General features: G+C 38.1%; 1 long non-coding RNA gene across 1 annotated transcript; it reads right to left on the minus strand.

The window, feature by feature from the left end:
- Positions 1-5,853: 5,853 nt before the first annotated feature.
- Positions 5,854-11,086, minus strand: LOC133803881 (uncharacterized). Its single transcript, XR_009878185.1, has 6 exons — positions 10,930-11,086; positions 10,581-10,758; positions 9,629-9,703; positions 6,481-6,547; positions 6,284-6,385; positions 5,854-6,187 (listed from the first exon to the last, which is right to left on the minus strand). It is a non-coding gene; the product is annotated as an uncharacterized LOC133803881 (long non-coding RNA).
- Positions 11,087-11,289: the final 203 nt, after the last annotated feature.

Genomic DNA, 11,289 nt, shown 5'->3' on the forward strand with positions numbered 1-11,289 from the left:
CAAGCGACGACTATTCGGTGGGAGGCAGAGGTGTCGTATTCTTCTTAGAAGGGCCGGCGCTGGGAGCATCCTCTGTTCGAGCCTTCTTTGAGGGAGTCTTACTGCTTTCCCCTTGAGCCCTTTTGCTGTCCTTCGGGACAGAAGCAGCAGCAGCGGTTTGGTAATGCTCAAAGAAGTCCTCAGAGTCCGTACCTGCACAAAGGAAAACAATTCGAACAGTTAGATTAGAGAATCACGAGGAGCAGAGATCGAAGTGAAAGGATTACAAGTAAAATACCCGAGCTACACCTACTGTTCGTAACATTATCTACTGAACTACCTAGTTCCTGGAAGAAATCTGAGTTTAAAGAAGGGGCGTTCCTAAAGTTGCCGTCCCCATCAAATAGATGGGAAGGAATTGGCAGAATATTCAAAAATGAGAATGATATACCGTTTACTTCTGATGAGTTGTTAGACAGTTCGGTAGGCTCAACAGCCTTTTGTTTCCCCTTGCCCTTGGGGACCGACGGTTCTGCTGCTTGGTGGGGAACAGCAGGTTCCCTTATTGTAACCCCAGTTGGCCTCCTTCTAGGAGGAGGCGCCTGAGGTTGCTGCTCGGGTCCCTGCTCAGGTACCACATCAGTGTGAACACCACCCGCCGCGGGTTCGCTGGTCGCAGGTTGGGAGCTCTTAAGGCCAGCCAACCTAAGGTTAGCCTCATTGATCAAGTTTTTTGCACTCTTAGCAGCATTTGACATACTAACTAAGAGTGCTGCCCTCGACTCCATTCCTGGTGTGGGGGTCGGGCGTAACCATGGACCTGGAACACAATGGAATAGTGAAGTATTACGACAAGAAAGATTTAAAGCGCAGAAACTACTATTTAAAGGATCATTATTTTCCTTACCTCCTCGGGTGAAGGACAGATTGTCCGCGGCGATGTCGGGCGTTAGGAAGTACTCCATATGATACTTCCCCACATTGGAGGTATGAGTGGTTTCGGACAGAAAGGTGTGTCCGGTCTCCTGGTGGAAAAAGTGGGAAAACCCCGTACCATCTTGGTTGGGGTTGGACTTGAGATCAAACAGATAATTGACCTCGTGAGGAGAAGGGGCTGGTCATTTCTTGAGTTTATAAAGAATATAGAGCGCGGCCAGCATCCTATACCCGTTCGGGTTAATTTGAAAAGGGGCCACCCCAAAGTAGTTTGCCACCCCTTGGAAAAATGAATGAAGAGGCAGGGTGGCACCCGCCTCGATATGGTATCTCGACCAGGCGCTATAAGCCCCCCCTGGCAGGTTGGCTCGCTGGTCGATGGAAGGTCTGACTAGGGTTATCCCCGTCAGATTGTACTTATTTAAATAGTTGCTGATCATGCTAATTTTCACCGTACTTGGGGATACCACATGCCACTCGACAGTCGGCTGGTCGGCATGGCGAGGACGGGCACGCCTCTGAACTTCGGTTTCAGGAGGGAATTCACCTCGACCACTGGTCGAGGGAGCATCAGCAGGAGGCTGACTTGGAGAGTAAGGGTTGCGTCTTTTTCTAGCCTTGGTTTTTGTCCTGGCCATTTTCTGAGTAGGAGCTGGTGGAGGATTTGGGTTAGAACGTGAAAATGGAATTTCTGGAATCAGCGTGGATGGATTCTCTTCGCCCTCGAGCAGTTGGGCCAAGAGTTCGTCTTCGATAGGTCTTTCTCCCCCCAAGGGTCTTGCATATGAACTGCAAACAGACAATGGAGGAGATAAGACATAATCCGCGAGGATCGAGTGAAGGATCCAGTTAGGTTTTGAATGAGGATTCTAAATGGACATCATTCCACCTCCTAGGGTACGCGGTACCGGGAGGGTCGAGCGGGTGACAGAATCTAGTGTTTTCCTTTGGACCCTGAGGGGTTAGGTGATGTGGTGGTGCATCGTGGGGATAGACCACAATGGACCTTAAGTAAGACGTTTGGACATGAAAAGTTTTAACTCGGTTGTTTGAGTTAATGTTGTTGGGTCAGGTGAACTGGTTTCAGGATAGAACGTCGACAATACTGAATTGAGACCCTATAGTGTTTTAAATTTTTGGAAAGGATCTAGAGAACGAAGAGAACAGAGTGGGAATCTGGGACTATCAGTTGATTGCAAGTGGGGTGGCAGTCTGAAAGTTTATCGGATATCTTAAAGAATTGAGCGCTGAGTAGGCGAATACTTGAGGTATTAAGGGAAGTGTAATCCCTGGTAAGTTAGTCGTGGTGGCAGTTGCTGGCGTCTTGTTAAAGTATCACGACATAGGACATGGTAAGAGACAAAGGGTAGTGAATACTACCGGTTGGCTTTAGTTCAGAGAGAAAGCCAAGGAGGTCGTTGAAACTTCTTAAGGCAGGAGTGTCTGCCTATCTGAAAGAATAAAGAGCTGGTAAATTGTTAAATCATGAGGAAATAAAGTTCCGGAGGGAAAGCTTTGTAACTCTACGTAATATCAGACAAGGATTTGTATGGTGTTCAGAGAAAGAAGGGAGAATTCTGACTCTTGATTCAGCATAAAATTCTGAAGTTGTACTAAGGGTTAGGCTGGCGGAGCCTACAAGCTGATCCCACCTAGTAGAGGTGATGACTTTTGAGTATCTCTGGAATCAGGAATAAGACGATGAATTGGTCATTGCAATCTAGGCAGACCCTGAGGCTTCAGCAGGGTTGCGGTGTAAACGAGAGGCTATCGAGAGTATGGCCGTTAGACAAGATCTTGTGGGGCAAGATTTGTTGCGCTTGAAAGAGTGTTGTTGGGAACTAAAGTAAAGGCGGTGGACCTTGGGATTCAGGGTCAGAGCAGCGGGTTTATTGAATGATGTGTTTGGATAAATTTCGAGGACGAAATTTTTATGAGGAAGGGATAGTTGTAACGACCCAAATTCGCTAATAAGGCTTAAGGGCCTTGATTAGCGTGCCAGGAGGGCATGATGGGATCTATGTGTGGCTTTGATGAGTTAAATGCATGATTATGATTTAAAGCATGCTATATGACTATTTGTTTATCTGAGATGCATGACTATGTATATTAGTATGCATGTAGGCCCGGATCGTGTTAGAAGGGCATAATTGTAATTTTAGCCCGCTGAGGGCATATATGTGATAATTGTATTCTGTGAATTGTACCACGTGAGTGTGGTGTTATTATTGTGATGCACGTGCCGAGACGGTCCTAGAGAGCTAGTTTACTTAAGAGTCACAACGGGAATTTTATACCCGGCTCGGGAGGAGCCTAGGGGTACCTTGGGAATTTTATGGTTAAGTTGAGATTTAGCGGGTAATGGTTATTGGTGATTGAGTAACCTGGGTAACCATTAGTTACTGCTGAGAGTAACAAGTTCTAGATAGAAAATGGTAGAAATGAAATAGAAGTAAGAGGACTTAAGTGCCCTTGAGGTTTAGTTGGGAAAGGATAGGCAAGGAGGGGTAAAATGGTCATTAGGCTGGGAATTTAACATATGGCAGCTGGGTTATATGGGGTACACGGTTTGGGGCTTGGTCATTGTTTGGTTTTGTCAAAAATAAAGAGAAAGAAAAGCTAGAAGAAGAAGAAGAAGAAGAAGAGGGGAAGGAGCTGATTTTGGAGACTTGGAGGTGGATTCAAGGAAGCAAAGGGTGGATTCTCCACTTAAAGGTAAGGATCCTAGACAATTTTAAGAGTTTTATCTGTTGTGGTTTAAGATTTTGAGGTATGGTTTAGGTTTTTCAAGCTTGGGTTTGTGTTTTTGGCCTATGGGTTTAAGTTGTTGAAGTTGAAATCAATTGGGTGGATTTGTGGGTGTGATTGTGTTTTGAGCTTGAATCTAGTGTTTATGGGTTGTTAGATGGCCCATTTGAAGTTTTATATTGATTTTGGGGTTTGGGTATTGGTTTGGTATGATTTGGGAAGGTTTTAGCTCGGAGAAAACGCAAGAGAAAACCCAGAAATCTGGGTTCGCGTATGAGCGTCGCGGCCCTGTTCTTGGGCGCCGCGGCGCGAGGTTGCATCAGGAGGAGGCCAAGTCGCTGGGCGCCGCGGCCCTTGAAGGGGGTGCCGCGGCCCTAGGCCAATTTTGACACCCAAAATTCTGGTTTTTAGGGCTTTTGCCCGGGGACTCGGGGGATGGTTCCAATGTATCGTTTTAGGGATTTAGAGGTTCCGAGAGGGCGGGATTGGTCCCGGGAAGTGGTTTTGGGTTGGTTAGTATTAAAAGTGTTATGTGTGTTGTGACTAGGATTTCGAGGAGGCTCGTGCTAGAGGACAGTGCTTGTGGCCTTGGTGCATCGGAAAGCTCGGAATGCAGGTAAGAAAACTATAACACCCGTAGGATAGGGCATGGGCCCATAGTATGATTGTGGGGCGCGGCCCTATGTTGCATGTTGCATGATGAGATGATTGCAGGGAACGGCCCTATATTGCATCACATGTTAGGGTGCAGACTTAAATGAATTAATATTTGATTGCATGTTGTTGTGTTATATTATATGTGTGATTATAATGGAATGAAAGGCAAGGGCCGAGAGCAGCGTAGGCCGGGTACGGCAGCGGGGCCGGAAGTAACACCTAGCACATGGGACGCTATAGTCAGGGCGGGGCCCGGTGGATACATGTGTTATGCTATATTCAGGGTGGGACCCAAGGGATACATGAGTTATCCTCGCGGTGAGAACCGATACCCCAGGTTTCGGTAAGGCTCTGGGGCGGCTTGGCCGTGTTTGCTTAGTCTAATGGTTGACTTGTTTATCTGTGGATTATCTGTTATGATAAACTGTATAAATTGCATATGTTATGTTTTGCATGAGTTTTCTTGCTGGGCTTCGGCTCACGGGTGCTCTGTGTTGCAGGTAAGGGCAATGACTGAGTCAACCAACCATGAGTACGGAGAGCGTGAAGCGACGCGTACATGTTTGGCCTGCCCGACTGCTTTGGTTGGGGGTTTAATTGAAAATGGCTGTAATAATCTATGATTTTTTTAGAACTGATCAACTGTAAACTTATTTCAAGATGTAAATAGTTTTCAAACCTTATTTTGGGATCCCAATCGTTTAATACTAGAAGTTTTTATTAAGTCAACGCATTTTCAAAGATTACAGCCTTAACTTTTTATTAGTCACACTTTTGTTTCAAAACCTCGGTTAGCGAGTTCATTGCACTGTTTTGTCTTAAAACCCACTTAGTAACGGCTCTAAGGAAGTAGGGCGTTACAGTTATCATTCAAAATTGTAAAATATTGAAATTTTTTAAAATTAAATCAAATACAGCATACCTCTTGCAATTAGCTACTAATCCAATATTAAGAATTTGTCAGTGTAAGTATATAATAAAGGTCAACCACAGACTATTAAACCACGAATTAGTAGGCCAATCTAGCTCATTTAAAGTGTTTCACTACTACAAAAATTGGATTTCACGACAGTTTTTAACTGTCGTTATTGAGCAACGACGACAGTCGACTAACTGTCATATTTGCCTATGCTGGCATAGGGTAGCTACGCCGACAGTTATTAGGTGTTGCCGTTGCTGGCTACGCCGACAGTTATTAGGTGTCGTCGTTGCTGGCTACGCCGACAGTTATTAGGTGTCACCGTTACTGGCTACGCTGACAGTTATTTGGTGTCGCCGTTGTTGGCTACGCTGACAGTTATTAGGTGTCGCCGTTGCTGGCAACGCCGACAGTTAATAGGTGTCGTTGTTGCTGGCAACGCCGACAGTTATTAGGTGTTGTGATTGACTGTCTATGGTGACAGTTTTTAACTGTCGCAAAGTTTCCACACCAGAGGACATTGCAAATATGTTGTCAATGCCCCCTGGTTTCAAAATCAACGCAAAAATTGCAGTAAAAGAATACACATAAAAAATTAAATTAAATTAACATTTGTAGCATTAACTTTATATTTGATTAGTTCTAACACTTTCTAAATAAAAGAAATACATAGTTCCAAAAAAATTTGTCATAAAATGAATCTTTTGCACAGTATGCACCTCAAAAAGCTAAATTAACTCAACCTATAATTTGTTAGATTGATTCTGTATTTGATTAGTTCTAACAATTTCTAATAAAAGAACTAGAAAGTTCAAAAAATGACTAAATCCCCTCACATAGGTACTAAGCATGCATGCCATCATTAACGAGATGCGGTAGAATATATTTTGCCCACTCTTCTTAAACTTCATTAAGTTCAGCGTCAGTATATGGTAAATCTGAATTGAACTGCAAATAATTTAAAATATAAGTTACATGTCAAATATTTATGAAATTAAAATATAACATTATTAAAGTTAAAAGGTAAACACATTTAGTTATTACATTATTCGATAGATATGCTCTGGTTCTTTGTTGTGAAATGTGATCCCTAGCATACTTCATGCAGTAGATACTGCACTCTGTGGTTTTTGGTTGTTGTCGGCACTGTTAACATGGACAAATGTAAAAGTATATTACATATTCTTGTTAGTATACTTATAATATAAATCTTATGTTTTATAAAGTTGAATGTTACTTACTTTTGGACTATAATACTTTAGACTTACAACTCTTTTTCCTTTTTCCGTATCATATAGCGTGAAAGCACTATATATAATAAAAGTATTTTAATTAGCAAACAAGTACTATTAAAATGATAATATACTTTAAGGAATGAAACTTATATAAACTTACAGCCTAACTATATTTTTAATCTCAATGCGTAATTGATGGTTAATGGGATCCAAGAACGCCACTGAATGTGAGTGAGGTTGAAAGGAAAGTATATCCGTAAAGTTCTTATCACTCAAGCCATGTTTGGCTTTTATATTATACAACCTAAGAAGTGTTGACAGTTTGGTGAACTTATTACAACCAGGGTAAATGGGTTTCTCAGCATCCTCTAACATAGATTGAAATTTCACTGGATCAAAATCTGATTCAAATTGTGTGTCACCTATCATTTTTGCAATGTCATCTCTCTCATCATCATTCACATAATCACAATTATTCTTCTTAGATGGAGATTCTCTACTAAATGTGATTTTTTCTCCATGCATAAACCACATCTTATAACTTTTTATCTATTCCATACTTAAATAAGTGACCCTTTATCTCAGTAATTTTCATTCTTTGAACATTACCACACTTAATACGAGGGAAACAAATTTTATTAGGATCTTTAGCATTTCTTGTGCAAAACTCCAAGAAATGCTCAACTCCATCCTTATATTTCACTGATAATCTATCCGCTGACATCCATTCTTTATCGATTGCCATTATTTTGTCTAAAAATGTACACACAAAAAAATCTATTTTCAGAATTATGTTCAATTAAATAATCTAAAAAAAAATTCAAAATATAAGAAACTTATTTTCTTCCAATAAAGAGATTCAGAAGTAAGTTCAGCAATAAAAAATTTGAAAAGAAGAGCCCCCATTAGTAAAATTCATGAATAATGTTTATGAAGGCCTCTTATTTGTTGTAATCCCTGAAATTGACATAAGCAATTAGTTCTGTCTCTTCAATGCCCATTTATTGTTGTGTTGAAAAATTGTAGTTATGGGTGAGATGTACTGGTGTTTATTTGGAGTTTAAAGTAGATATTTAGATAGTGGTTATGTAGTGAGATTTTAGATCTGAACATTTCTGTAGGTAATTAAAAAGTCTAGGCAGAGAGAAAATCTAAAGCTGCTTCATTGTTGTTGCTAAATAGAATAAATTTGCCTTAGTATGGTTTGTTGCTGCCATTTTTAATTTTATGTTTTACTATTTAACTTGTTGCTATGTTTCACATTTAAATAAAGGTATCATTTAGTGGTAACTTTTTAGTCACAACATATATTTGTGTAACTAAATGCCACTTCTAGTCACAACAAAAAATTATCTATGACTAAAAAGTCATACTTAATCACAAATTGTCACCACTGTAGTTTTAGTTCACAACCTATTATTTTTATTGATAACGTTTGTTGTGACTGAAAATACATTTAGTAACAACAAATTGTGATTTTTGTGACTAATACTTTTAGCTACATATTTTTTAGTGAGATGATTTTTCTTTAGTCACAAATTTTTTACTTGTATTCAGAAAAATTATTGTAACTAAAACTATGTTTTTTTAGTATATAATAGATATTTTAAAAAATAGATAATTAATCTTATAAATAATTACTACAAATGGATAAATCCCCTTTATAATTGAGGCATGCACGAACTCTATGTATAATATATAATTAAATTAAGCTCCTGAAGTTAGAAATATTATAAAAATATATATATATACAATGAAGCCAGGCACAAATGAAATGACACATGATCAATTTTAATTACTACTATTTCAAAATAAGACTGTATATGTGTATTGTTATTGTATATGTGGTTATGTGTATTATTAATGTCAATTTTAATTTTAGTATAATTTTGAATATTCATAATATTATCTTATTTATTAATATACAGATATATGTTTGGTTATATTTTCTCAAACTCATTTTATTTTACTTTTCCTACGTATCTCTTGAATTAGTTTTCATATGTGAAACTTCCTATTGGCATTAAACTTCCCACAACTCAATTTTCTTGAAACAAAAAGAGTACTATAACCAAACTCCAAATGATCAACACAAACTTAATTAGGAAATATTTGGGAAACCGTCTAGCTACATTTAATCATATACGTGGATCCTCAACTAGTTTTCTCCAAGTCATATCAATTAAACCAGTTTATTATTAATTATGTGTATATAAATAATATTATATATATGTACTTATAAACCTGAAATAATTGAATCAATAAGTGTTTTTAAGATCTCAAATTGTGAAGGGCTGCTACATATATAATTATATTAATCAAGCTGGATCATCAAAACTTGAAGTCATCACGCTATTAATCTTGTTTTCTTCTATACGTACATATATATAATATCCCTTTCCTTGGAGTACAAGACCGTAGTTGTAGTAATATTAGAGCATTTGATTGATGAGTAAAGTTAAATTATGCCAATTTGAAATAAATAGATAGTATTTGTTTCGGTTATTCAGACGAGGAGTAAGTATGAATTGAAAATGAGGGCGTCAAGTTTTTTAATCAATTAAAATTTTCTGTAAAAGTGATGAATTCGTATTCTTCTTATATAGGCTTTACTAGCATCAGAAACAAAGAAATATGAGGAGGTCACTCAAGTTTATGCTGCTGAGCAAACTTAGAATGAGGAATTGATTAGGACTACTTGAAAGCTTGAAGTAGTCAAAATATATGACTACTTGAGCTCTATTTGAATATAAATGAAAGTGAAACGTTAATCTTTCATAATCTAAATCATTCATACTATTTTTTATGATTTAAAACGGACAGCACTTCCCCTATATTTGTAACATAACCATCTGTCAATATCAATTCAAACAACAAACAATTTTTCTTCCTTATATCTCCCCCAGCACGCAATTATATATATATATATATCACAGAACCTACTTCACTAAGACATGCAAGTTCTCAACCTTCCGTTATCACCGCAGCACACAATTATAATCCCAAAACCTACTTCACTATGGATGAATATTTAAGATATTCAAACTCCTCTAACATACACTTGTATAATATTAAAAAGAATAAAATAATATACCTCTGAATATGTTTAAAAAATTAGAATCCAAATTAATAAGTTTTAACCATTAAAACATACCTGAGATGATTTATTTGAACTTTAGATTGCTTTCTGAAGTAAAAATCTGAGCTCAAGAGTTTTATCCCAAAGAGCCTTTCAAAAACATGAAATAAAATAAATAAAAGAGTAATAAGTTTATGCTTAAATCCCTGTCAACATTTACTTTCTAAAATAATAATACTAATAACATAATGAATTTGTAAGAATTTAAAAAATAGACCCCAAGATGTCAAACTCTGGTTTGGCCAAACTTTTGATGATGAATCAGAACCATACACACACAACCACTAAAAATGATTGAATGTGAACTCTGGTGTCAAGCATCAGGGGAACCAGTAAACAGAAAATTGCAGAGAAGAAATAATTAACACCAGTGCCCCCAACTTTAATTTTTGCAAAGTAAAAAAGAAAGAAAACCCACGAGGCTCCCACCCCAAAAAAAGAAATAAATAAAAAAGATTAAAGAGATTGATGGCTCATGGGTTGTGTTTTTCTACTTTTACCAGTTTTTTTTAAGGGGTAAGTCTAGCTATTATAAGCTATATACTATTTTGCACACTCAAATATTTTCCATCATTCTTGAAAACTTTCTCAGCAATCAAACAGCAGCATGCCTTATTACGTTTGTCTCAGTCTCTCTCTCTATGTATCATCAGTTTTTTGTATTTGAAAACTCGTTTTCTTCTCCAGTTTCTTCTCTTAGCTGTGTTTGTTTTATTTAACACCGATGCTTTAGGGGACCATTGCTAGATTTCCTAATTATATATATAATACACATGAGTTTGGGCCAATTATCAAGGATATATATGTATATTTATATATAACAGGGCATTTAAAAAAGGTGTAAGAGATCAAGAAACAAGAAGGAAATAGTGTGTGCAACTCAAATAGGCAACACACTAAGTGTATTTTATCAAACACTTTGTGTGCAACACAAAAGCATAAACCAAAACATATGTAAAATACAAACCTGTGATAAAAAATCTCAGACAAGAAAAACTCTAGCCTTCTCTCCTCTCGCTGCTTTCACATACTGAAAAGCATCGTCAAAACTCTGGCCTTCTCTCCAAATAAGATAAGCAATTACTAAAGATGTGGACCAGGAGACCCCTTGGCAACAGTGAACGAAAACCCTCCCTTGTTGTTCCCTAACATCCTCAAAGTAATCAAAAACATCATACAAGATACTAGTAATATCCTCTGACAGACTATCTTGTAACCACAAAGTTCTATACATAAAATCAGCTTTGAAGTACTCGGGACAAACAAACCCAACACAGTTCAGTACATGGGTAATGCAGAGGTGAATAAATGGGTACCTTGCAGAGGAGACGCGTGGCTGGTTGTTTAGCGTCAGCAGCGTCAGTGACGTCGGAGGTGACAGGTGGTGCGAGTCACACGCGGCTTGCTGGTGGCTGAACGTTGGCTGGAACGTTGGCTGGAAGAAAGAAAGAGGAAGAGGGAAAAAGAGAGGTGTGGTGGGAAACTAAAAATTTTAGAGTGTGAAATTTTTTTAAGGGGCAATGCCTACACTTATAAGCTGTCGTTATTGCCTCCAATAGCGACAACTTATAGGTGTCGGCATTGCCCATTAAAAAAAATCAGTTTACCAACAACGACACATTTTAACTGTCGGCATTGCTCCAATACGTTTTTATAAAAAAATTATTTAAACATAT

Source organism: Humulus lupulus, chromosome X (genome assembly GCF_963169125.1).
Source record: "Humulus lupulus chromosome X, drHumLupu1.1, whole genome shotgun sequence".
Lineage (NCBI taxonomy): Eukaryota > Viridiplantae > Streptophyta > Magnoliopsida > Rosales > Cannabaceae > Humulus > Humulus lupulus.